A 25,951-nucleotide genomic window follows, 5' to 3' on the forward strand; every position below is an offset into this window, starting at 1 on the left:
TATAGAGTACTGCTTTAGGGTTTAAAAAGACCTCTGCAAGTCTTGGGTGTCATAATCCTGATTATTAATGAGGAAACTGAAACTCACATAAAGTAGATTACTTACCCAACATCACATAGCCAGGAGGTGGCAGCACCAGGCACAGGATGCTCTGGACCTTCAGGCCTGCCTGCCAACTCTGCAATGGTCCAGCCTCTTCCTCGGGGTCCCCATCACCTCCCGGTTCCTCAAGCTATAAATGAGAGGATTGAGCATAGGAGTAAGGTCCGTGTAGAGGATAGAGACCACCTTGTCATGGCAGGGGGCCCGGTAGCGCCTAGGCCGCAGGTAGATGAACATGGCTGCCCCATAGAAGAGGGAGACAGCTGTCAGGTGGGAGGTACAGGTGGCCAGAGCCTTTTCACCATCCTGAGCAGAGTGCATCTGGAAAACAGCCCTCAGGATGCGAGCATAGGAGGCCAAGATGATGGAGAAGGGAAGGAACAGCATGAAGACACAGCAAGAAAATATCACATTCTCAAAAAGGGATGTGTCTATACAGGCCAGCTTCAACAAAGATAGCATCTCACAAAAGAAGTGGTCCACCTCCCTCAAACCACAGTAGGGAAAGGTCATTACTACTACCGTCTGGATCAAACTGTCTATTATCCCAAAGGCCCAGGAGCTCCCAGCAATCCCAAACAGATTCTCTGACTCATGAGGATGGGATAGTGAAGTGGGTGGCTAATGGCCACACAGCGATCATAAGCCACGAGTCCCAGCAAGAGCCCCTCCGATCCCACGAGACAGACAAAGAAGCCAATTTGTATACCACAACCCACAAAGGAGATGGACTTCCTGCCAGACAGGAAGTTGACTGCCATCTTTGGCGCATTGGTACAGACCAACATGAGGTCCATGAGGAAGAACTGAGGAAGAAGTACATGGGTGTATGAAGTCAAGCATCTGTGTAGATAAGGAAGATGAGGAGGACATTCCCACAGAGGGCCACTGTGAAGACTATCATGATTGCTGAGAAAAGTACAAGGTCAGTTGGACTGTGGGAAAAGATGCCCAATGGGACAAAGTCATCTGTGGATGATTGGTTCAACCACGTCTCCGTGGCTCAGTTGATGTTTCCGGTAACCTGTGAACATGGACAAAAAATATTGGTTGGACTGACATTTCTTTAACCTCTGCATTCCACATCTTCAGCTAGCTGTTTTGTTTGTAACTCATGAGGCCTCAGCAACAAAAGCTTTGGGACATAGAAGAGGACACTCCTTCATATCTCTATGACACAGCAATAGGAGTTCTCCCAGCTCATGGAATTGGACCACATATCTGGACTGGTGTGTATCCTTATCTAGATGAGTAGAAACTGAGTTATTTTATGTGTCATGGGACCTTTGGAGAATCCCCTTTAGCAGGCAAAGTCTTGGCTTTACTGTATGATACAGAGTCTACTGTCTGAGACCACATGGACTTGGTAAACTATCTCTAAGAGGGCTTAGGCCATTTCACTCCCATGAGATAATTTATGTGTTACAGAAAGGGAAGGGAATCAAGCATAATTTTCTCTTTAGTCTGTATATCTTTCTGTATGTGCTGAGAGTTTATCATGCTGGCCACTCTGTTATGTTTGTAATATCAATTATGGAAGTGCTCTCTAGTGCCCCATATGAGAAGGAAGAGCTGCAGTTGGATGCCATTGTTGTCAATATTGGGTTGACAAAAAGTCACAATCCAATGGGGAGCAACAGTGACTTGGTTCCCAAACCTCTTAAGAACAGTGAGGTCTTTAATTGTGCTGAGACTTTTAAATAACTCCAGGATCAAGGCTTCAGTATAAGTGGGCTGGAATCAAGTACAGTTAATACCTACTTACAAAGTTACTTTTAGTAGAAATCAAAGAGCCTTCTTTATAAAAACCTTCTGACTGAAAACTTGCACCTGGCTTTCTGAACCTTTTACTCACTGCCTTATAAAAGTTTCAATCAATTTATTTGGAGCGTGTCACTGAAAAGGGATTTTCCTTGATCTTTGGTCAAGAATTTTTTCTAAATATGTTACTATGGAATGAAACAGGAGGCATGGCCTGATTTTAGACGGACAAAGCTAAATCGAGGAATAAAAGTCATGCATATTAAAAAAGATAAAACTCCCTTGATGATATGATAGTTGCAGTATCTGAACCCAAGGCAAATAACAGAATAAATAATTATAAACAACTGAGTGGAAAACACTGCCATTATTTAGGCACAACTCTTTTATTGTTGTCCTCACACTCACCCAGTGAACCTTGTTTTCACTGTCTAAGGCCTTTACGGTTTTTATAGGATTCTCTCTCTTCTCTCTCATCAGCCTCCTTCTAATTTCACTTGTCTCATGATCCATCCAGGGCTGAACTATCAGGCATTTTCATGGTTCTGAAGGTAGCACAGCAGTGAATATTTTTTCCTTAAGTTTGTATGAGCTATCTACTGCTGTGGAACAAATAGCTCCAAAATTTAGCAGCTTGGAATAAAACAGGGAACATTTGTTATCTCACAGTTTCTGTGCATCAGGAATGTGGGTGCAGCTTAGTTGTTTGCCTCTGGTGTTATGTCTCTCAGGAGGTTACCGTCAGCTGTTGGCCAGATGATAGTCCTCTCAGGGCTGGACTGGAGGAGGCTCCACTCCAAGATCACTCGTGCGGCTGTTGGCAGACTCAGGCCCTCTTCAAAGGCCCCTCACAGCATGGCAGTTGACTTCTCCCAGGGTGAGTGATGGAAGAGAGAGGGAGAGCAAAAGCACCCCACACAGAAGCTGTGGTCTTATAACCTGGAATTGGAAGTGACACTCTGTGAGCTCTGCTGAGTTCTAGTCTTTAGAAGTGAGTCACTAAATCCAGCCCATGCTCACTGGGAAGGGAGCCCACGAGGGCATGAATACCAGGAAATGGGGACCAATGGGACCATCTTAGAGGCTGTCTGCACAGCCTTTCATGTTCTAGTCTCATACCCTGATTGCTGATATAAATAAATGGGACTCAGATAATTTTAACAAGTGATCTTGTCATGTAAGAAAGGTGGTGCCATGCAAGTTGCCTAGAAAACAAAGAATCAAAGATTTTGAGTTTGTCAGTCTGTTTCTCATCTGCCTGGTCTAGTGACAGGCAATACACAATCAGTAAAAATAATGTTAGACTTTTGCATCGCACAGTGCTCATACCTATTCCTCATTTGACCTCATAGTGATCCTGCAATGAAGGTACAGTGATTATTAAATTAGCCCCTCTTTTACAAATGAGGAAGTTGAGGCTCTGAGGAGCTGGCTGGATTGTCCAAGGTTACATGGTGAGTAAGTATGGGCCCCTTCCCAAAACTTGAGAAGGGGCCTTTGGAATGTAAGTTCCAGATACTTTATACCTGGCTGTTTGAGGGAAAAATATCTTTAGAAGGGCAAGCTACCTTATCTTGGAGAAATTCTCAGATAGGAAATTACAGTTCCCTTTCTGTAATTCTTAGCTCTCTCAGCAGGCTTCTGATCCATAATCTGTACTCTTAAACATTAGAGATCCTTTTACTGAAGGGCAGTACTGGTTTCCTTTCGGATATAACTCTCATCACTGTTAAATTAATTAAACAAGGAGGCCAATAGGCTGAGTGGCTTTAATGCCTTACCATCCTACCAAGCAAACCCAAACCTAAGCCTGTAAATGTCTCAAGACAAAGATATCAAAACCTAAGGACAATCAACCAAAAATAGCCAACTAGGATTTCCAATAAGTCAAATGCTTAAGTATAGCCAATCAGATAACTTCCTTGCTTTTCTTCTGCCTTTTCTCTATAAAAGTCTTTCCCTTGGTTCCTGTCAGTGGAGCACTCCTAAGCACTTCCAGTTTGATGCTGCACAATTGGAATTGCTTTTTGCTCAAATAAACTCTTAAAATTTTTAATGTGCCTCAGTGTATCTTTTAACATCACAGATGAATACATGATCATTTATGGTTAAGTTTCTGTTTTTTGTGTTGGTTAGTAGAAGTGGAATTCGTAATCATAGATGAAAATCACAATTACATTTCTGGCCCTGTGAAACTCAGGGAAAGATCTCAGGGTGATGACCATGAGGCTGAGGTGGAGGAGTCAGAGAATCTTTCTGTCCTCCTGTCTCTCCAAATGAGACCAAAATCCCCATTGGATCCCAGACACCCCTCCCAAGCCTCAGCCCCAACTCCAACTTCCAATTGCCTGCCTGAATATATGCAATCACATTTCTTGCTGACACCTCAAACAGAAAACAATTTAAGCTTTAATTCTTACCTGCATGTCCCAGAAAAACAATATTTCCTATTCCCATCTTATTTCTTTAAAATGATACCTATTGCCCCATTCAAGCTCAATAAGATCCATGCTGGCTACCCCATGTACCCCAAATCAAACACTCTCCTGGTCCTGTTGGTTTGTCTTAACACAGACTCTTGCTTCTTACAACCAGCCCTCTGTTTTCATCCTTGGTGTCACCGCTATGTTCAGAGCATCACCGTTGCCAGCATGCATGTAATGGCCCTGACTGTGCCTCTCCTTGCGTACTGCAGTGTACTGCAGTGTGTACTGAGAGCCACTCTGTGGGTCCCTTCACAGGTCAGACTTTGAGCCCACGTCCACCTCTAACGGATTGAAGTTCCCATGTGGTCCCGCTCTCCCTTTTCAGCTTTTCATCCCCAACTCCCTCTAAACAAGCCCTATATTCCAAATGATCTGACACCTGCAGCTGCCAAATACAGCTTTTGTTTGACCTTTTTGGTTTGCTCATGCTGTTCCATTCACGTGGCATATCCTCCTCCAAAGTCCTCTAGTCCTCTGATCGGGTAAAACTTGATTGCATACAACCAAGAAACAGCTTTACTTTTAGCTAGGACCACTATAGAATCTCCTTCCCTACCTATTTGGTTTTTTTTTTACTTAAAGACACTTTATGTATATTTTAATATCTGATAAGTCTACTCGTCCTTCATAGTTTTTCTTTTTTAGTATTATTTTATTGAGGTCATATTGGTTATAACATTGTGTAAATTTCAAGTGTACATCATCATTATATTTCAGTTTCTGGGTAGACTGCATTGTGCTTACCACCAAGAGTCTAGTTCTTAATTCGTCACCATACATATGTGCCCCTTTACCTCTTTCACCCTCACCCCACCCCCTTCTCCTCTGGTAACCATGAATATGTTCTCCTTATCTATGTGATTGACTATCTTCCACGTATGAGTGAAATTATATGGTATTTGTCTTTCTCTGTCTGACTTATTTTGCCTAGCATAATACCCTCAAGGTCCATCCATGTTGCCACAAAAGGCACGATTTTGTCTTTTTTTATGACTTTTTTTATGACTTTAGTATTCCATTGTGTATATATACCACATCTTCTTTATCCATTCATCGGTAGATGGGCACTTAAGTTGCTTCCAAGTCTTGCTATTGTGAATAATGCTGCAATGAACACAAGGGTGCATGTATCTTTACGTATTGGTGTTTTCAAGTTCTTTGGATAAATACCCAGCAGTGGAATAGCTGGATCATATGGTAGTTCTATCCTTGATTTTTTGAGGAATCTCCATACTGGTTTCCATAGTGGCTGCACCAGTTTGCACTCCCACCAGTATGACAGTTCCCTTCTCTCCACATCCTCTCCAACACATGTTGATTCCTGTCTTGTTAATTATAGCCATTCTGACGGGCATGAGGTGATATCTCATTGTAGTTTTGATTTGCATTTCCCTGATAGTTAATGATTTTGAACATCTTTTCATGTGCCTGTTGGCCATCTGTATATCTTCTTTGGAGAAATGTCTGTTCAGGTCTTTTGCCCATTTTTTAATCGGGTTGTTAGTTTTTTTGTTGTTGAGATGCATCAGTTCTTTGTATATTTTGGAGATTAAGCCCTTATCAGATAAATGGTTTGCAAATATCTTCTCCCAATTGTTAGGTTGTCTTTTCGTTTTGTTGATGGCTTCCTTTGCTGTGCAGAAGCTTTTTAGTTTGATGTAGTCCCATTTGTTTACTTTTTCTATTGTTTCTCTTGCCCGGTCAGACATGGTGCTTGAAAATATGTTGCTAAGACCAATGTCGAAAAGCGTACTGCCTATGTTTTCTTCTAGAAGTTTCATATTTTCAGGTCTTACATTCAAGTCTTTAATCCATTTTGAGTTAATTTTTGTGTATGGTGTAAGGTAAGGGTCTACTTTCATTTTTTTGCATGTGGCTGTCCAGTTTTTCCAACACCATTTGTTGAAGACACTTTCTTTTCTCCATTGTATGTTCTTGGCTCCTTTGTCCAAGATTAGCTGTCCATAGATGTGTGGGTTTATTTCTGGGCTTTGGATTCTATTCCGTTAATCTGTGTGTCTGTTTTTGTGCCAGTACCATGCTGTTTTGGTTGCTATAGCTTTGTAGTATATTTTGAAATCAGGGAGTGTGATACCTCCAGCTTTGTTCTTTTTTCACAGGATTCCTTTACTTATTTGGGGTCTTTTTTTGTTCCAAATAAATTTTAGGATTCTTTGTTCTATTTCTGTGAAAAATGTTGTTGGAACTTTGATAGGGATTGCATTGAATCTATAGATGGCTTTAGGAAGTATGGACATCTTAACTATGTTAATTCTTCCAATTCAAGAACACGGAATATCTTTCCATTTCTTTGTGTCTTCTTCAATTTCTTTCAGCAATGTTTTATAGTTTTCCGTGTACAGCTCTTTCACCTCTTTGGTTAAGTTTATTCTTAGGTATTTTATTCTTTTTGTTGCAATTGTAAATGGGATGGTATTCTTAATTTCTCTTTCTTCTACTTCGTTACTAGTGTATAGAAATGCAACTGATTTTTGTACATTGATTTTGTATCCTGCAAATTTACCATATTTGTTTATTACTTCTAAAGGTTTTCTGGTGGATTCTTTAGGGTTTTCTATATATAAAATCATGTCATCTGCAAATAGTGACAGTTTCACTTCTTCCTTTCCAATTTGGATCCTTTTTATTTCTTTCTCTTGCCTGATTGCTCTGGCTAGGACTTCCAGTACTATGTTAAATAAGAGTGGTGACAGTGGGCATCCTTGTCTGGTTCCTGTTCTTAGAGGAATAGCTTTCAGTTTTTCACCATTGAGGATGATATTAGCTGTGGGTTTCTCATATATGGTCTTTATTATGTTGAGGTACTTTCCTTCTATACCCATTTTATTCAGAGTTTTTATCATAAATGGGTGCTGTATCTTGTCAAATGCTTTCTCTGCATCTAGTGAGATGATCGTGTGATTTTTACTCTTCATTTTATTGCATAAGCCTCTTTGGATTGTTGATTTCAGGTTCGTTGGATAGATTCCCAGTAATGGGATGGCTGGGTCATAGGGCATCTCTATTTTTAATTCTTTGAGGAATCTCCATACCGTTTTCCATAGAGGCTGCACCAGTTGGCATTCCCACCAGCTGTGTATGAGGGTTCCTGTTTCTCCACATCCTCTACAGCACTTGTTGTTTTTTGTCTTGGTGATTATAGCCATTCTAACAGGCATGAGGTGATATCTTAGTGTTGCTTTGATTTGCATTTCCCTGATGATTAGTGATGTTGAACATCTTTTCATGTGCCTATTGGTCATCTGTATATCTTCTTTGGAGAAGTGTCTGTTCATTTCCTCTGCCCATTTTTTGATTGGGTTGTTTGCTTTTTGTTGTTCAGTTGTGTGCGTTCTTTATATATTGTGGAGATCAACCCCTTGTCAGATGTATGTTTTGCAAATATTCTCTCCCAGCTGGTGGGTTGTCTGTTCATCTTGATTCTGGTTTCGTTTGTCTTGTAGAAGCTCTTTAATCTGATAAAGTCCCACTTGCTTATTTTTTCTTTAGTTTCCCTAGTCTGGGTAGGCATTTCATCAGAAAAGATTCCTTTATGACCAATGTCAAATAGTGTGTTGCCTATATTTTCTTCTATGAGTTTTATTGTTTCAGGTCTCACCTTCAGGTCTTTGATCCATTTTGAGTTAATTTTTGTGAATGATGATAGCAGATGGTCCACTTTCATTCTTTTGCATGTGGCTGTCCAGTTTTCCTAACACCATTTATTGAAGAGATTTTCCTTTCTCCATTGCATTTTCTTAGCACCTTTGTCGAAAATTAGCTGTCCATATATGTGTGGTTTTATTTCTGGGCTTTCAATTCTGTTCCATTGATCTGTGTGTCTGTTTTTGTACCAGTACCATGCTGTTTTGATTACTATTGCTTTGTAGTATGTTTTGAAGTCAGGGATTGTGATGCCTCCTGCTTTGTTCTTTTTTCTTAGGATTTCTTTAGCTATTCGGGGTCTTTTGTTGCCCCATATAAATTTTATTATTTCTTTTTCTATTTCTGTGAAGAATGTCATTGGGATTCTGATTGGGATTGCACTGAATCTGTAGATTGCTTTAGGTAATATAGACATTTTAACTATGTTTATTCTTCCAATCCATGTGCATGGGATATCTTTCCATTTCTTTATGTCATCATAGATTTCTTTCAGTAATGTCTTGTAGTTCTCATTGTATAGGTCCTTCACCTCCTTGGTAAGATTTATTCCTAGGTATTTTATTCTTTGTGATGCAATTGTAAATGGTATTATCTTTTTGAGCTCTCCTTCTGTTAGTTCATTATTAGCATACAGAAATGTAACTGATTTTTGTAGATTGATTTCATACCCTGTGACTTTGCTGTAGTTGTTGATTATTTCTAGTAGTTTTCCAACGGATTATTTAGGGTTTTCTATATATAAAATCAAGTCATCTGCAAATAGTGAGAGTTTCACTTCTTCGTTGCCTATTTGGATTCCTTTTATTCCTTTTTCTTGCCTAACTGCTCTGGCCAAAACCTCCAGTACTATGTTGAACAGGAGTGGTGAGAGTGGGCAGCCCTGCCTCATTCCTGTTCTCAGAGGAATGGCTTTCAGTCTTTCCACATTGAGTATGATGTTGGCTGTGGGTTTGTCATAAATATCCTTTATTATGTTGAGGTACTTTCCTTCTATACCCATTTGGTTGAGAGTTTTTATCATAAAAGGATGTTGTATCTTGTCAAATGCCTTCTCTGTGTCTATAGAGATGACCGTGTGGTTTTTATTCTTTTTTCTGTTGATGTGATGTATCACGTTGATTGATTTGCAGATGTTGAACCATCCCTGTGTCCCTGGTATAAATCCCACTTGATCGTGGTGTATGATCTTTCTAATGTATTGCTGTATTCGGTTTGCCGATATTTTGTTGAGTATTTTTGCATCTATGTTCAACAGTGATATTGGCCTGTAATTTTCTTTCTTTGTATTGTCTTTGTTTGGCTTTGGTATCAGGGTGATGTTGGCCTCATAGAATGATTTAGGAAGTGTTCCATCTTCCTCTATTTTTTGGAATAGTTTGAGAAGGATGGGTATCAAATCTTCTTTGAATGTTTGACAAAATTCACCAGAGAAGCCATCTGGTCCTGGACTTTTATTTTTTGGGAGGTTTTTGATTACTATTTCAATCTTTTTACTTGTGATTTGTCTATTCAGATTCTCCATTTCTTCTTGGTTCAGTTTTGGGGGGTTGTATGAGTCTAAGAATTTATCCATTTCTTCTAGATTGTCCAATTTGTTGGCATATAATTTCTCATAGTATTCTCTTACAATCCTCTGTATTTCCGTGGTATCCATTGTAATTTCTCCTCTTTCATTTCTAATTTTATTTACTTGAGCCTTTTCTCTTTTTTTCTTAGTAAGCCTGCCTAAGGGTTTGTTGATTTTGTTTATCTTCTCAAAGAACCAACTATTTGTTTCATTAATCCTTTCTACTGTTTTCTTGGTCTCAATTTCATTTATTTCTGCTCTGATTTTTATTATTTCTCTTCTTCTGCTGACTTTGGGCTTTGTTTGTTCTTCTTTTTCTAGTTCTGTTAGGTGTAATTTAAGGTTGCCTATTTGGGATTTTTCTTGTTTGTTAAGGTGGGCTTGTATCACTATGAGTTTCCCTCTCAGGACCGCTTTTGCTGCATCCCATATGGTTTGGTATGGCATATTTTCATTTTTGATTGTTTCCCGATAGTTTTTGATTTCTCCTTTAATTTCATCAATGATCCATTGGTTTTTCAGTAGCGTCTTGTTTAATCTCCACATTTTTGTCACGTTCCCAGTTTTTTTTCATGGTTCATTTCCAGTTTCATAGCATTATGGTCTGAAAAGATGCTTGTTATGATTTCAATCTTCTTAAATTCATTGAGGCTTGCTTTGTTTCCCAACATATGGTCTATCCTTGAGAATGTTCCATGCACGCTTGAGAAGAACGTGTAGTCAGCTGTTTTTGGATGGAGTGCTCTGTATATGTCTACTAGGTCCATCTCATCCAGTTTTTCATTTAAGTCTACTATTTCTTTATTGACTTTTTGTCTGGATGATCTATCCATTGATGTAAGTGGGGTATTAAGATCCCCTACTATTATTGTGTTGTTGTTAATGTCTCCTTTTAGGTTTGTTAATAGTTACTTTATGTATATTGGTGCTCCTATGTTGGGTGCATATATATTTATAAGTGATATGTCTTCTTGGTAGAGTGCCCCTTTTATTATTATACATTTCCCTTCTTTGTCTCTCTTAACCTGTTTTATCTTGAAGTCTACTTTGTCTGATATGAGTATGGCAACACCTGCTTTCTTTTGTTTGCCATTAGCTTCAAATATCGTCTTCGGTCCTTTCACTCTGAGCCTGTGCTTGGCTTTAGTTCTGAGATGTGTTTTCTGGAGGCAGCATATTGTTGGGTCTTGCTTTTTAATCCATCCTGCCACTCTGTATCTTTTGATTGGAGAGTTCAATCCATTTACATTTAGGGTAATTATTGATATATGAAGGCTTAATGTTGCTGTTTTGTCACTTATTTTCTGGTTCTTTTGTGTTTCCTTTGTTTCTTGTCCCATTTGTTTTGGACTGCCAATTCAGTTTGGTTGTTCTGTCTTATGACTCTTCTAGTTTTCTCTTTGTTTATCATTTGTGATTTTGTTTTGATTATTTGTTTAGTGGTTACCTTGATGTTTGTGTAAAAAATCTTGTGTATCAGATATTCCATTATCTGATGGCCTCCTATTTCCTTATACTAAGTCAATTCAATCACTTTCCTCTTCTCCTTCTAAGTCGTTCTTGTTATACCTTATTTTATCTTGTGTTGTGGCTGTGTGTTTACAGTGATGAGGTTAAATTTATTTTTGGTGAATTCCTTCCTTTGACCTTGATTTTAGTATTTAACTAGTTGCTAACCTATTCCGGTAAAGATCTACTATTTTTCTGAGTTTGTTTACCTATTTTTCTCCTTGCTCCAAGCTTTGTATTCCCTTTCTCTTCTTTTGTTAAGGCCTGAGGGCCTTTTTGAGTATTTCTTGTAGTGGGGGTCTCGTGGCCATGAACTCCCTTAGCTTTTGTTTATCTGGGAGAGTTACTATTTCTCCATCATATTTGAAGGATATTTTTTCTGGATAGAGTATTCTTGGCTGAAAGTTTTTGTCTTTCAGTATTTTGAATATATCATTCCAGTCTCTCCTAGCCTGTAAAGTTTTTGTTGAGAAATCCACTGAGAGCCCGATAAGAGTTTCTTTGTACGTTATTTTTTGTTTTTGTCTAGCTGCCCTTAATATTGTTTCTTTGTCATTGACTCTGGCTAGGCTTACCACTAGGTGTTGTGGAGAGGGCCTTTGTCTGTTAATATATTTAGGTGACCTGTTGGCTTCGCTTACTGGTATTTCCTGCTCCTTCCCCAGATTTGGGATATTCTCAGCTATTATTTCCTTGAATAGGCTCTCTGTTCCTCTTTCCCTCTCTTCTCCCTCAGAAATACCTATAATTCTTATGTTACATTTCCTAATAGAGTCAGATATTTCTCGGAGACTTTCTTCATTTCTTTTTAGTCTTAGTTCTCTCTCCTCTTCCATCTGGACCATATCTGTATTCCTATCCTCTAAAATGCTAATTCTTTCCTCCATATTGTCAGCTCTGTTCTTTAAAGATTCCAGATTCTCCTTTATCTACTCCATTGTGTTCTTCATCTCCATCAGCAGTGATTGGTTTTTCTTTATGATTTCAATCTCTTTTGTGAAGAAACTCCTAATCTCACTGAATTGTTTGTCTGTGTTGTCTCGTATTTCGTTGAGTGTTTTTATGATAGCTATTTTGAAATCTCTGTCGTTTAGATTATGGATTTCTATGTCTTCAGGGTTGGTTTCTGGGTGTTTGTCATTTTCCTTCTGGTCTGGTGATTTCATATATCTTTGCACTGTGGGTCCTGTGTTGGCTTTGTTTTTCCTCATCCTGGAAATCTCTGGTTGCAATTTCCACCTGCCACCACTGTGTGGTGGTAAAAGGCTGTGTAATCTAAGCCTCCTGCACTCTGCCTTGGTTTTTCTGCTGAGATCCACGGGTCAGATTGCTTGGTCTAGTCTGCCGCTGATCGCTTGGTCTGGTCTGGTCAGCTGAGCTGCAGGTTCCAGTTTGCGGGGAGGGGGTGGCTCTCTCTTTTGCCCTCTGGGTCCCTGGTGTGGGGGGCTTCTCTTTTGCCCCTCATTATCCGCTCTCTGGGGTGCTCAGATGTTGATGGTAGCCCTGTGACTCTTTTGAGTCCTCTCTCCCCACTTCCTTCAGGGGCCTAGCACGTTCCACTCTCAGATGTGCTGTAGTGTGGATCTTTCTGATCTAGCTTTTCACTGTCTTGGATTCCGTTGTTGGTCTGTGACTGTTCCTTTTGTTGTATCTTATCGGGGGAAGAGTTCATGGGAAAACTCATTCCGCCATGATGCTGACGTCACTCTCCTAGCCTCTGTATTTTTTACCATTGATCTATTTGTCTATTTCTTTGCCAATACCATGCTGTCTTGATTACTGTAGCTTTATAGTAAGTCTTGAAGTCAGGAAGTGTCAGTCCTCCAACTTTGTTCTTCTTCAATACTGTGTTGGCTATTCTGATTCTTTTGCCTCTTTTCCAGGTAAACTTAGAATTAGTTTTATTGATATTCGCAAAAATAACTTGGTGGGATTTTGATTGGGATTGCATTGAATCTATAGATCAAAGTAGGAAGAACTGACATTTTAACAATATTGAGTCTTCCTATCCATGGACATGGAATATCTCTCCATTTATTGAGAATTTCTTTGATTTCTTTCTTCAGATTTCTTCATATAGATCTTGTACCTATTTTGTTAGATTTATTCCTAAGTACTTCATTTTGTGCGGCGCTAATGTAAATGGTACTGTGTTGTTTTTAGTTTCAAATCCCAATTGTTCATTGCTGGTATATAGGAAAGCAATAGGCTTGTGTATGTTCACCTTGTATCCTGTAACCTTACTATAATCACTTCTTAGTTCCAGGAGTTTTTGTCAATTCTTTGGGATTTTCTACACAGATAAACATGTCATCTGTGAACACGAACATTTTTATGTCTTCCTTCTCAATCTGTATGCCTTTTTTTAAATAATTTTATTTATTTTTCCCCCAAAGCCACAGTAGATAGTTGTATGTCATAGCTGCATGTCCTTCTAGTTGCTGTATGTGGGACACGGCCTCAGCATGGCCGGAGAAGCAGTGAGTCATTACACACCCGGGATCCGAACCCGGGCCGCCAGCAGCGGAGTGCGCGAACTTAACCGCTAAGCCATGGGGCCGGCCCTCTGTATGCCTTTTATTTCTTTTTTCTTATCTTGTACTAGATAATTGCACTGGATACAGAATTTTAGGTTGACGATTTTTTTTCTTTCAACACTTTAAATATTTCACTTCATTCAATTCTTGCTTGCACGGAATTCTGATGAAATTCTTATCATTGTTCTTCTATAGGTAAGGTGTTTTTATCCTCTGCCTTCTTTCAAGATTTTTCTTTTTGTCTTTGTTTTCTGCAATTTGAATATGGTATGCCTAGGTGTAGATTTTTAGTTTTTTATCTTGCTTAGTGTTCTCTAAGCTTCCTGGATTTATGGTTTGCTCTCTGTTATTAATGTGGGGAAATTCTTAGTCATTATTACTTTAAATATTTTTTCTGTTCCTTTCTCTCTTTCTCTTCCTTTTAGTATTCTTATTATGTATATATTGTATCTTTTGTAATTGTCCTACAGTTCTTGAATGTTCTATTCTGTTTTGTTTTGTTTTCACTTTTTTCTCTTTGTATTTCAGTTTGGGAAGTTTCTATTGACATATCCTGAAGCTCAGAGATTTTTTCCTCAGCCGTATCCAGTCTACTGGTCAGCCTAGCAAAGGCATTCTGCATTTCTGTTAAAGTGTTTTTGATTTCTAGTATTTCTTTTTGTTTCCTAGTATTTCTTTTTGATTCTTTCTTAGAGTTTCAATCTCTCTCTTACATTATCCATTGGTATTGCAATGTTGTCCACTTTTTCCTTTAGAACCCTTAGCCTATTAATCATAGTTATTTTAAATTCCCTGTCTAATCATTCCAAAATCATTGCCATATTTGAATTTGGTTCTGCTGCTTTCTTTTTCCCTTCACACTGTTTTTCCTTGCCTTTTAGCGTGCCTTGTAATTTTGGTTGAAAACTGGACATAACGCATTAGGTATTAGGAACCAAGGTAAACTGGCTGTGATTAAGTGTGATGATTTATGTTGACCTGGCTAGGAGTTACACTGTGTTTGCTGTGGCTGTAGCTCTCTGAGAGCTCAGGTTCCTCTCGTGTCCTTGTTTTTATCTAACCCAGAAAGTCCTTCATAAATAGAGTTTGAGCCTTGCAGTCTTTTCAACTGCAATCTGCTGTTATTGTGCAGGGGTCCTGTTGCTGTGTGGTGAGGTGTTGGGAGGGGGAGTGGCCTATGGTTCTATGATTAGGTCTCAGTCTTCTTATGGGCCAGTGCCCCTGAGATATGACCTTCACAAATGATTCTCAGCTTTTTTCCTGCCTTACCTATGACAGGAAGGCTAGAGGCAGCTGGAGTTGGCTAATCGTTCTTCCTCAGGTCAGAGGAAATAGTTTCCCTTGAGTGCTGGTCTTTGTTACAGAGAACTGGAGGAAGAACAGGGTGTTCCAACATATTTCAAAATGGTGGCGTTTCCTCTGTCCCTGCTCATAGCAGGAGGGGATTTTCCTCCAGTCTTCACAGTGAGAACTCAGTGAGGCTCCTGAAGGTAAAACTCAAGAAAGTGTAGGGGTCCCCTGGAGTTTGGAACTCTCCAGCTAGTCCACAATCTGCCTCCAGCAGTTGAAAAACTACAGTTTGTGTTCCTGCTGGTACTGGGTCCACCAGCGGACTTCTCCACTTGGGCTCTGCTCCTGGTAACCTGTGATTCTCTGTATCCACCTCTCTCCAGTGTTCAGGGTAGTTGTCTGCCCTGTGACCTCAATTCTCTGACAGATCTAAGAGGAGATATTGTTTTTTAGTTTATTCGGTTGTTTTCTGTTGTAAGGATGGGAGTGATGCGTCTAAGCTTTTCATGTTGCAGAGCAGAAACCTGAAGTCTAGGTTACCTTTCTACTGTGCCTGAGGTTCTCTCTCATGCTGCCAACAAAGAGACCTAATTCCACTTAAATGACCCATTTCCTTGCATTGACTTGATTTTTTTCATGCTATTGGTCTCTTCTCTTGCTTCTTTGACCTACTGAAAGCAACTTGTCCAGCAAGAAGGTGACAGTTGAAATCGTGGTCAGTACCTGGCCCCACAATGAGGTTGTAAGCTTCCAGGTTACTAGAAGGCAGATGACAGCTGGGCCCCAGCTTGCGTGGGGCTTATCTTGCCAAAACCAGCTCCAGGCTGAGCAAAGACTCCGCCCAGCGCCCCCATCCTGCCCAGGTCACCTGCTGCTTCTCTGTTTCCCAGTCCTAGGGCTCTCGCTGACTGTTCTTCTATAAATCCACCCTCCAAGGGAGGTTTGGAGAGCATCCCAGGGAGGCAGCAGCAGTGAGAGATACACAGAGCCCCAGAAATGACATGGTTTTGGACCTTGGTCTGCAAAGTCTTCTCCAAATTGTTGCTGGGAAAGAGGAAGACTGTAAGAGTTCCTTGGCCTCATGTGGACTGTGGCAGCCAGTACACAGGGGTCCGGTGGCTGGAAGAAGAGTCCCCCAAGTCTTATCAGCGTGGGGGGGGTTCCAGGACTGAGTTCCAGGCCAGGACTTTGGAAGTAGGCATCACCACCAGACACGACGTGGCCTGAAGTCAGTCCAGAGCTGCTAGTGGAAGAGCCCAGGAAGGAAGCAAGTGGAGTGTTGGGAGTAGGGCGAAGGCTGGGCCCAGGGCCACAGATGCCAAACCAGAGATGCCCATGGTGGAGGAATGCTGGGAGAACACCAGCATCATTAAGTTTGCAATAATTCTTTTACATAATTTTTGAAAATACTTTAACCTTTAAGAATCAAAATGGCTACATTTGGAACACTATGTATCAGTCAGTTTTTTGACGTTAGAAACTGGTAGGCCATGGTCTTCAAGACAAAAAGCAAGCATTGCTGTCCTTTGAAACAGCTGGTGAATCTCGCGCTGCTGTGTGTGCATGAAAGAACCTTTTATACTTGTATTTTTTGTGTTGAATATCTATTTTTAATTTGCATAATTATGTTTTGATTCTTCATGCTTTCTCATTTTATAGAATTAATTTGCATTGACCATAAGCTATAAATAAAAGAAATAAATGTGTGAAATAAGTGGCTAAAAGAGGAGCGGATTTCCTTTGATGAATGGGGGCGGGGTGGGAAGAAAACTGTAGATGGGGTGGATGTGAGGGTCTCCCAGCCTTGGGAATGTAATGCTCATGAGAGGCAAGTTCCTGCCCTCCACGGAGAGAAGGGGGGTACTGCCACTCCCTTAAGCCAACCCTAAAAGAACATTAGGTAACTTTGGGGGATACCTGCAAGAAGAGCTTGGCATCTTATTTGATAAGACTGTTGATCTGCCCAAAGGAAAACTGGGGGTTTAGCCCTTGGAGAGAATCTGCCCAGCCCCCCAACAAGGCACACACAACAAGGTGTGAGTTTCCTGTGGGTCAAAGAACATCTGGAAAGCTGGCCATATTGAGCCATTTTGCTGCATCCTTTCTTTTTTTTTTTTTTAAAGATTTTATTTATTCATTTTTTCCCCCCAAAGCCCCAGTAGATAGTTGTATGTCATAGGTTCACATCCTTCTAGTTGTTGTACGTGGGACTCGGCCTCGGGTTGGACGGAGAAGTGGTGCCTTGGGGCGTGCCCGGGATCCGAACCCGGGCCGCCAGCATCAGAGCGCGCGCACTTAACCGCTAAGCCACTGAGCCGGCCCTGCTGCATCCTTTCTAAGCACGCTGTCTGCTCGGTGACAGGTCCAGCATCACAGGAGCATTGGGGTGTCCTGGAATGAAAAGGCAGAGCAGAGGTTAGGGGTTCAGCCAAACCTGCAGGAACTGAGGAATGGGGAGGACCCAGAGGAGGCTGTGGCTGCACGATGTTTCCCTCATCTCTCTCTCTTGCCTCTGGTGCTGAGGGAACAGCAAGAGCCTGTCAGAGGGAGGAAGGAGAGGTTTCTGGAGGCAGAACAATCCCTCCCCATTGCAGGCCCCCAACCCGTCAGGGGTCAGAACTGGATGTGAGTTCAGTGTTTGCAAACTGGACAGATCATTTAACAATTAAATTTATATGAACACTGTGGGCCCTGCCCAAGATGCTACTGAGGGACAAGAAAGAAGGATGCCACAGAGGCAAGCAAAGGTAGTGATGTGAAAACGCTAAAAGACATAAAAACATGTCATGTCACTACTTCGTAGGAAGACTGTTAAATCAGAAGGTTTCAACTGTACATTTTAAAAAGATTTTTTTGTGATTGTTTCCCATCGACATGAGGCAGAAAGAAAAGAAGCACTGACTTACTTTTTTAATTACAAAAGCAATACATGATCCCTGTAAAAATTTATGTACACCACAAAAATTTACAGTGCCACAGTACCCCATACTTTATTTATCTGGTTTCCTAGTAGCATGTAGGTGGTTTCCAACCTTACACTGCTGCAGTGAGCAGCCTCAGTAACTTTAGGTACTGGTGTGAATATTTCTGTAGAACAGATTCCGGGATGTGGAACTGTTGGGTCAGGAATGTTCACATTTATAAATTGGTTGACAGTACCAAAATTGACCTCAATATGGCTGCACCAATTTAGAAGCCTGGCAAAAATGTGTGGGAGTGCCTAATTCATGGGAATGTTTGTCTTCTCATGTAAGATTCCTGTGTGGCCAATGATGACTTGACTTGCACCTGCAGTGGAGGTTGAGGTCCTCTCTCAGCCTTTGTGAGTTAGTGTCCCCAGGCTGCCTCAAGCAGGAGAAGCCTCACAAGCAGACTCCTCACAGGTGTGTTTGTTCACTGGACTGGGATCCACCCATAAGTGCTGGGTTCACTGGTTCCCAGTCTTGAGGGATAACGGCATGGAAAATGTGAACAGTAGGGAGGACTAAATATATCATGCCCTGTTTTTAGAAACTTGCAAAAGGGTCATGGGACATGGGCTGGAAGGAGATGGGTGTCTACTCTGAATGTTCTGGCCACCTGAATGGCCTCCAGCACAGTCTTTGTGGCTCACAAAACATGTAGCTGAATGTCTAAGATCCCTTCCAATTTAAGGCCAGGCTTCCCATCATTTAAAATGTGCTGATGGAGCTACTGGTCATTTAAAAATGATTTAATGTTGCCTTTTGTATCAGCTATATGTTTTCTTTTCTCTTTTTCTTTTCCTTTCTTTCTTCTTCTTTTTTTTTTTGTGAGGAAGATCAGCCCTGAGCTAACATCCATGCCAATCCTCCTCTTTTTGCTGAGGAAGACCGGTTCTGAGCTAACATCTATTGCCAATCCTCCTCCTTCCCCCCACCGCAAAGCTCCAGTAGATAGTTGTATGTCGTAGTTGTACATCCTGCTAGTTGTTGTATGTGGGACGCCACCTCAGCATGGCCGGACAAGCGGTGAGTCGGTGTGCGCCCGGGATCCGAACCGGGGCCGCCAGTAGCGGAGCACGCGCACTTAACTGCTAAGCCCCGGGGCCAGCCCCTGCTTTTCTTATTTAATGCACAAAAATGATCTCAAAGGAGGGGCCGGCCCGGTGGCGCAAGCGGTTAAGTGCGCGCGCTCCGCTGCGGCGGCCCGGGGTTCGCTGGTTCGGATCCCGGGCGCGCACCGACGCACTGCTTGGTAAGCCATGCTGTGGCGGCGTCCCATATAGAGTGGAGGAAGATAGGCACCGATGTTAGCCCAGGGCCGTCTTCCTCAGCAAAAAAGGAGGAGGATTGGCGGATGTTAGGTCAGGGCTGATCTCCTCACAAAAAAAAAAAAAAAAAAAAAAAAAAAAAAAAAAATGATCTCAAAGGAATAGATAATGGTCGCATACAGTCAAGGAACATATCTTTAATGTTATCACAAAAACATTTGTGAGTAGGATCCCAAAATATTTGCAAACTAATGCAAATCATTACAGAAAATGAAACTTCATTTTTCTGAATATCATACACAATATGTTAATAAGGCTATAATTTTATCATAACAGGTGGCCAAGCATACTTTCCTAAGTTCAAAAATGCATTTATTTGATTTGTTAGAGAAACAAATCACAATAGATGGCCCAATGCCCTGTTTGGAATTGTATAAAACGAGTCCTGTGCGGGAGCTGGTGTCTTCCGAGAGCCAACCATGTGCATCTCCTTCCAACTCCACTAGCAATGTCACATTGGCAGCCAGAGGTCAGCCACGGTGGGACTACTTACACCATGGAAATCAGCAAATGCTACAGACTTTTTTCCCCAGACAGCCAGTTATTAAACATTTTCCAGACACCACTGCATTCCTTTATCATTCTCTTTATATATTACTATATTTTGGAATGAACCATTTGAGAATAAGTTACAAACATCAGGTCCCATTACTCCTTAATACTTTTTTTGTGTGTGTGTGAGGAAGATCAGTCCTGAGATAACATCTGTTGCCAATCCTCCTGTTTTTGCTGAGGAAGATTGCCCCGAGCTAACATCTGTGCCCACCCTCCTCCACTTTATATGGGACGCCAACACAGCATGGCTTGACAAGCAGTGCGCCAGTGCGCGCCCAGGATCCTAACCTGCAAACCTCGGGCCACCGAAGCGGAGCGTGCGCACTTAACCATTGCACCACCGGGCCAGCCCATTACTCCTGAAGAGTGTATTTCTTAAAACAAGGGCATTCTCATACATCAAAATCAGGAAGTTAACATTTGTCCAATATTACTATCTGATCCACAGCCATTTTTTAAAATGTCTCTTTTTCTCCAAATAATGTCTTCTATAGGTCTAGGGTCCCACCCAGGGTCACCTGTTGTGTTTACCATCACCTGTTGTGTTTACTCTTTCGTCTCCTTCAATCTGAAATAATTCCTTAACCTTGCCTTTATTTTCTATGACCTTGACATTTTTGAAGAGTATCAGTCAGTTTGTCTGATGTTTCCTCATGATTTATGAATGTTGGGGGCAGGAACACCTCAAAAGTGATGCTGCTGTGTTTTTTTCACCGCATTGTATCAGGAGGCACATAGTGTAAATTTATGTCATATCTGGTAATGTTAACTTTCGTCACTTGGTTAATATGGTGTCTGCCAGACTCCTCCACTATAAAGTTGATTGATAAGTGTTTTGTACTTCTAAATTAATAAGTAAGTAATTAGTATTTTGTGGGGAAATATTTCAGACCTCTATTGTAGGGTAGAGCTTTCTCTTCTCCTTCATTTATTCATTCATTTATTTATGTATATCAGTGTAGATATAGATACTCTTGGATTCCTATTTTCCTTAATCTGTAACCACCATTAATTATTTGATGTTCAAATTTGGCCAGTGGGAGTCCTTTAAAGCTGACTTTTCTGTACAATTGGCATCTCCCCATCATTCCTTGAACATTTCCTTACTTTCTGGTAGAGGATGTTGGAGACTCATTCCGGTATGTTCTTTTCAACACCACCAAGCTATTAACTCAATTCTGACACCATCTACCTAGAGATAGTGTCAGATCTGACAGGTGAAGGGCTCAGTCCTACAAGATTGCCCCCACTTCACACACCAACTGCAAGTCCAGGTTGTTACCTGTGCTTTTGACCAATGCACGATAAATCAGAGGTTTCCACAATCCACTCCTTGGGTTCAATTAATTTGCTAGAGCAGCTCACAGAACTCATAAAAACAGATTACTTACTAGAGTACTGGTTTATTATAAAAGGATATAACTCAGGAACAGCCAGACGGAAGAGATGCATAGGGCTAGGCATGTGGGATGGGGTGCAGAGCTTCCCTACTCTCTCCAAATGCCACTCTCCCTGCATCTCCAAGTGGTCACCAACCTGGAAGCTCCTCTAACCCACTCCTTTTGGGTTTTACGGAGGCCTTATTACATAGGCATGATTGATTAAATCATTGGCTATCAGAGATTGAACTCCATCTCCAGCCCCTCACCCCTCCAGGGGAGGGGAGTGGGGCTAAATTACAACCCTCTAATCACATAGTTGCTTCCCCTGGCAACCAGCCCCATCCTTAGGGACTTTTCAGAAGTTATGGCATAATTTAAACTCGGGTGTGGTTGAAAGGGGCTTGTTATGAATATGAAAAGACACCCTTATCACATAGGAAATTCCAAGGGTTTTGGGAGCTCTGTTCCAGAACTTAGGTTGAAGATTAAATATATATTTCTTATTATAAATGAGAATATCACACCCATCTTTTCTCTGACCCAGCCCTGGAGTCCTTCATTTCTGTAAGGAGGCTTGGTTCCTTTCAGTGGAAAATAATACTAAAAACCAAGTTCTGGGTGCTAGGAGTGCTCATTGGTACAGGAGTATTGTTTCTTAAGCTCTCAAAGCAGCTAGAGCTAGGAATCATCTGTATGCACACATATCCAACTCCCTATCTATCTATTTATCTATCATGCACCATCTATCTACCTATCCATCAATCATCTAGCTATCTATCATGCGTGTGTTCCATCTATCTATACAAAGTAAAAACCACAAGGTCACAGAGTTCTTCTTTCATTCTCTCCTTTCCCCTGCCTGTATTTTTTGTAATTTCCTTTCTCTGACAGAGAAACTTGACTCTCAGCACGCTTGGTGAATTTTCTCATTTGCTTGTTGAGCAATTCTTGTCATTCTTTACTTTAATGTTCAGATTGCCCCACAATTGATGAGTTGGAGCCTCTTCAGCCCAGCCTCTCTGTCCTCTTGCTAGACCCCATCAGTTATGAGCACATCTGTACTTTCTGGCACAAGATGCTCCAGATGCACACCGTGCTTTCTCTGCCCCAGCCCCGGGATCAGCTTTCTCCAAGTTCATTTTAGTGGGGACTGACATTTAAGACTAGGATCTGAGCCCTAGATGAACTCACTGCTTAAGAAGTGACATTGCTTCTAGATGTTTGTAGAGCTAGAAAATATATACAAAAAATATACAAATTAACTGATACCTCTAATCCAATCCAATCAGGTTTCTCCCTTTTCCCCCCATTCCAGTTTCCTTCTCCATCTTCCACAGGAACACCCCGGCTCCTGGCAACATCAATCTATTTTCACTCTATTGTTCATTCCTACCATACACACAAACAAGCCTTGGAACTGCCTCTTTTTCTTAAAGAAGGTCACACACACACACACACACACACACACACACACACACACACACACACACCCCTCTATGTGTGGGTGAGTGGCTATGTGCATGTGTGTAGCCAGGCCCTCCCTGGTTGTCCCAGCCCCTCGCTGGCTCTCTCTCTCCTTTCGTACCAGGAGGTAAATTTCTGATATCTCCTTCCACAGTGTCCTCTGGGCTGACCACTTTGTTTCTAGATAACAACCCCTTGACCCAGCCCACCACGTATCCCTCATGACGGTCCTCTGCCAGTTCTTGGCTTCATATTTCTTACTCCCTTCAGGACACACAGGGAACCAGCCCTCACATGTGCCACTCACCCAGTGCTCTGAGACCCCCTGCTCCCTCCGGCCCCCTGGACTCCGTCCATCTTCTGCAACCCAGTCTGTGTCCTCTCCTTAAGGCTCCTCAGGAGACATGCCTCCTCCCCAGGCACAGTCGGTGGGCCTCGCTGCTGACTCAGGACCTCCAGCGCTGCTCCCCACCACTGTCCTGAGGCGGGAAAGCTCAGAAGACTGCCGCAGAAGGCGAGGTCTCCTGAGCCTCCAGCAGCCGAGGTCTGCGGTGGCTGGACACCGACACCATCCTGGGCTCCAGTAATAGCCCCTGGGGCCTGCTGTCCTTGCCAGGGCTGCTGGTTTTGTTTTATTCATTTTTATTATGAAAAGCATGTGGTGGTTGGGATTTTTGGAGGGAGGTGCACATTAGCACCCATTTTTCTAATCTGACTACCATGTTGCATTGATGTTAACTTTTTCACCTATTCATATGAAGTTTTGACAAAGATTCCTTGACAAAAATCAGGTGCCTTTGAGCCCTCTTCTTCACTACCATCAACCTTGGCCTATAAAGACTGCAGTTTCCCAGCACAAATGATTTCTTTTACCACCCTGCCTAAGAGACTTGAACAAACTCTGGCATCATTTCTAACAACTCAAGGCTGTGTCCCTGGGATGACCCATTCTCCTTTGAAGTTCCTACCTGGGAAAACTCAGAGCTCACAAAGGAATTTACCATCTGTGTCAGCCAACACTTGACGATAGGGTCCCTGTCTCCCAGTCTCTCTAGGAGAGTGGGAGCCAGTGTCCACAAGCAGTTAGCAAACCCAGATAGCCTAGTCATATGGACCAATCCTCCTTCCTGCTTTTTGTAAATTTCCACTTCCCTGCTTTCTCTCCCCACTCCCTCATCCTCCCTTTAAAACATGTAGTTACCTCTGCACTAGTTGAATTTGGGCTGAACTTACACTAGACTCTCTTCTGTCAACTTAAAAAGGAAATTTGCCTGTTATTTTATCTCAAAATGAATTTATTTGGGAATAGCCAAAAGAATTGCAATTTGGAATCTGCATGCTATGGCAAACCGTAGGCAAATCCAGAAAACACAAAAGGCGAGCTCCTTTTATAGAGAAAATGGGGGCAGTAGGGAGGGGCTATTGTAAAGGAAAGTCCATTAGGGGAGAGTAACAGTTCAAGGCAGCAATGGCTTCTCATTGGCTGAGCTGTGGCATTTCTCATTGGCTGGGCTGTTGCCAGGTGGGGAGAGAAATGTTCCTCCAATAGTAAAGTAGTTTTACTTGCTGTCCAATATGCAAACATCTCTTCCTGTTTGGTTTAATTGAGGATGTGTGATAGGGTGTGAGAGCTCCCCCTACAGGCCTTAACACCAATTGTGTTAAGATTTCTACTATTAATTTCCACACTTCCATACTGCAATAGTTATTACTGAATAAAATCTGTCTTGGTTGCTTGGGCTTCTTATGAACCCATGCAGAAGCTCCCTGATGGGCATCTGAAACCATCAATTCATGGCCTAAAATGAAAATACCCACTACCTGAGAACCTAGAACTTGCCCTTTCAAAGCCGCCTTTCCCTCTATCCCCTCAGTCTAGCCACGCTGCCGTCTCTTACCATAAATCCTCCCTCTGGACCCCCAGGACATCCGGCTTACCTCAGAGTGCTCCTTGGACCCTCAGACTAGCTGAATAACCCATACCTTTGCAGGCCTCTTAGAGCCAATGCTCCATGCCACTGTTATCAAAAGGAGAAAACATCACAGTGGAAGGCCCAACTCCTACATTATACAGACAGGAAACTCAGCCACACAGGCACATCCCCAATTCTGTGCACAGAGGATTCAAAAGAGCATAATATCTGTAGTACATCTTTCTGGAGCATCAATTTTACTATAAGATTTGGAAGAAACAAAGCTATTTAGAGTTCTAGGCAGCTCACACAAATCCATCAGTGTCGGCTACAAGATCAAAACTGTCCTCAGATAGCAGAGTGGAAACTGGCACCAGCAGCTGAAATGGGAAAAATGGCTCTCAAGAAGAATAGATGATCCACCCATGCCCTTGAATTCTCCTGAAACCTCTTTTTTGAGCTGTAGGAAGATTACTGTACCCTATGATAGACTACCAGAAATGCTTGTGACTCCTACTCTTCAGCAACCAAACGCTCTTTTGGACTCTTGAAGCTTGGAGGCTGAACACAGCAGAAACCTGCTCCTGCACATGGAGCTGCTGTGAATGCAGAACCAGAGTCAGCTGTTGAAAGTGCTTGGTGAAGCTAACTCCCTTCCAGCTCTTCCCTAAGGCCGAGGAGTAATGAGTCCTTCCCCTATGGGGTCATTCCACTGTGTCCTCTCAGTTGCCTAGCAGGAAACCCTGAACCATCTCCTCTCACCCATAAACACGGAAGAAAAGAGGGACAAGAGTAGAAGGGAGAAGGAAAAACAACTTAGTCTCTGAAGTTTTGCCCAGGTGAGGGTGGAGGGACTGGCCTGCACCTAGGTCCAATGGACCTCTCCTCTTATCTTCCAGGTGGATCCTGGCCATCCTTTAAGCTCAGCAGTTATTTTGGACACAATGCTTTTGAAGGCCATAGAGGTGCCAGATAGCATCTTAGTCTGAAAACCATGGAGAGAATGTCACAGTATTTGTACACCTCCATCCTCCACTGTACAAAGTCCTCTCAGCTGGGCTTGCCATGCACAAACAGCAGCATATATTTCTTGCACTGCTTCTACCCACACTATTTGTGTCCCACACCTGGTCGACTTCCTGCACCATGTTGTTGGGCTCCATGGAGCTTATGATATTCATGCTCCACAAAGTACAGGAAGCATGGCTTGAATTCCCCACACTGTTTCTTGTCTTAGCTGACCACCACTGGATGTTTGATAGCTTCACTCTCTTTGAGCTTCCTGCCTGGTCTTTCCGGCTGACCTGAAACACAGATGTCTTCCTATGAAGGCCACTGATTTTCTGAAAAGTGATGCTGATGAACTTCAGCCCTGACTCCTGGCCCTCCCCAGGCTGTTGATTTTCTGTGTTGCTTCTCTTATAGTAG

At 42.0% G+C, this 25,951-nt stretch overlaps 1 pseudogene; it reads right to left on the reverse strand.

The window, feature by feature from the left end:
* Positions 1 to 159: 159 nt before the first annotated feature.
* On the reverse strand, positions 160 to 25,686 carry LOC131402460 (olfactory receptor 2V2-like; annotated as a pseudogene).
* Between the last annotated feature and the right edge of the window lie 265 nt (positions 25,687 to 25,951).

Source organism: Diceros bicornis, unplaced genomic scaffold (genome assembly GCF_020826845.1).
Source record: "Diceros bicornis minor isolate mBicDic1 unplaced genomic scaffold, mDicBic1.mat.cur scaffold_108_ctg1, whole genome shotgun sequence".
Lineage (NCBI taxonomy): Eukaryota > Metazoa > Chordata > Mammalia > Perissodactyla > Rhinocerotidae > Diceros > Diceros bicornis.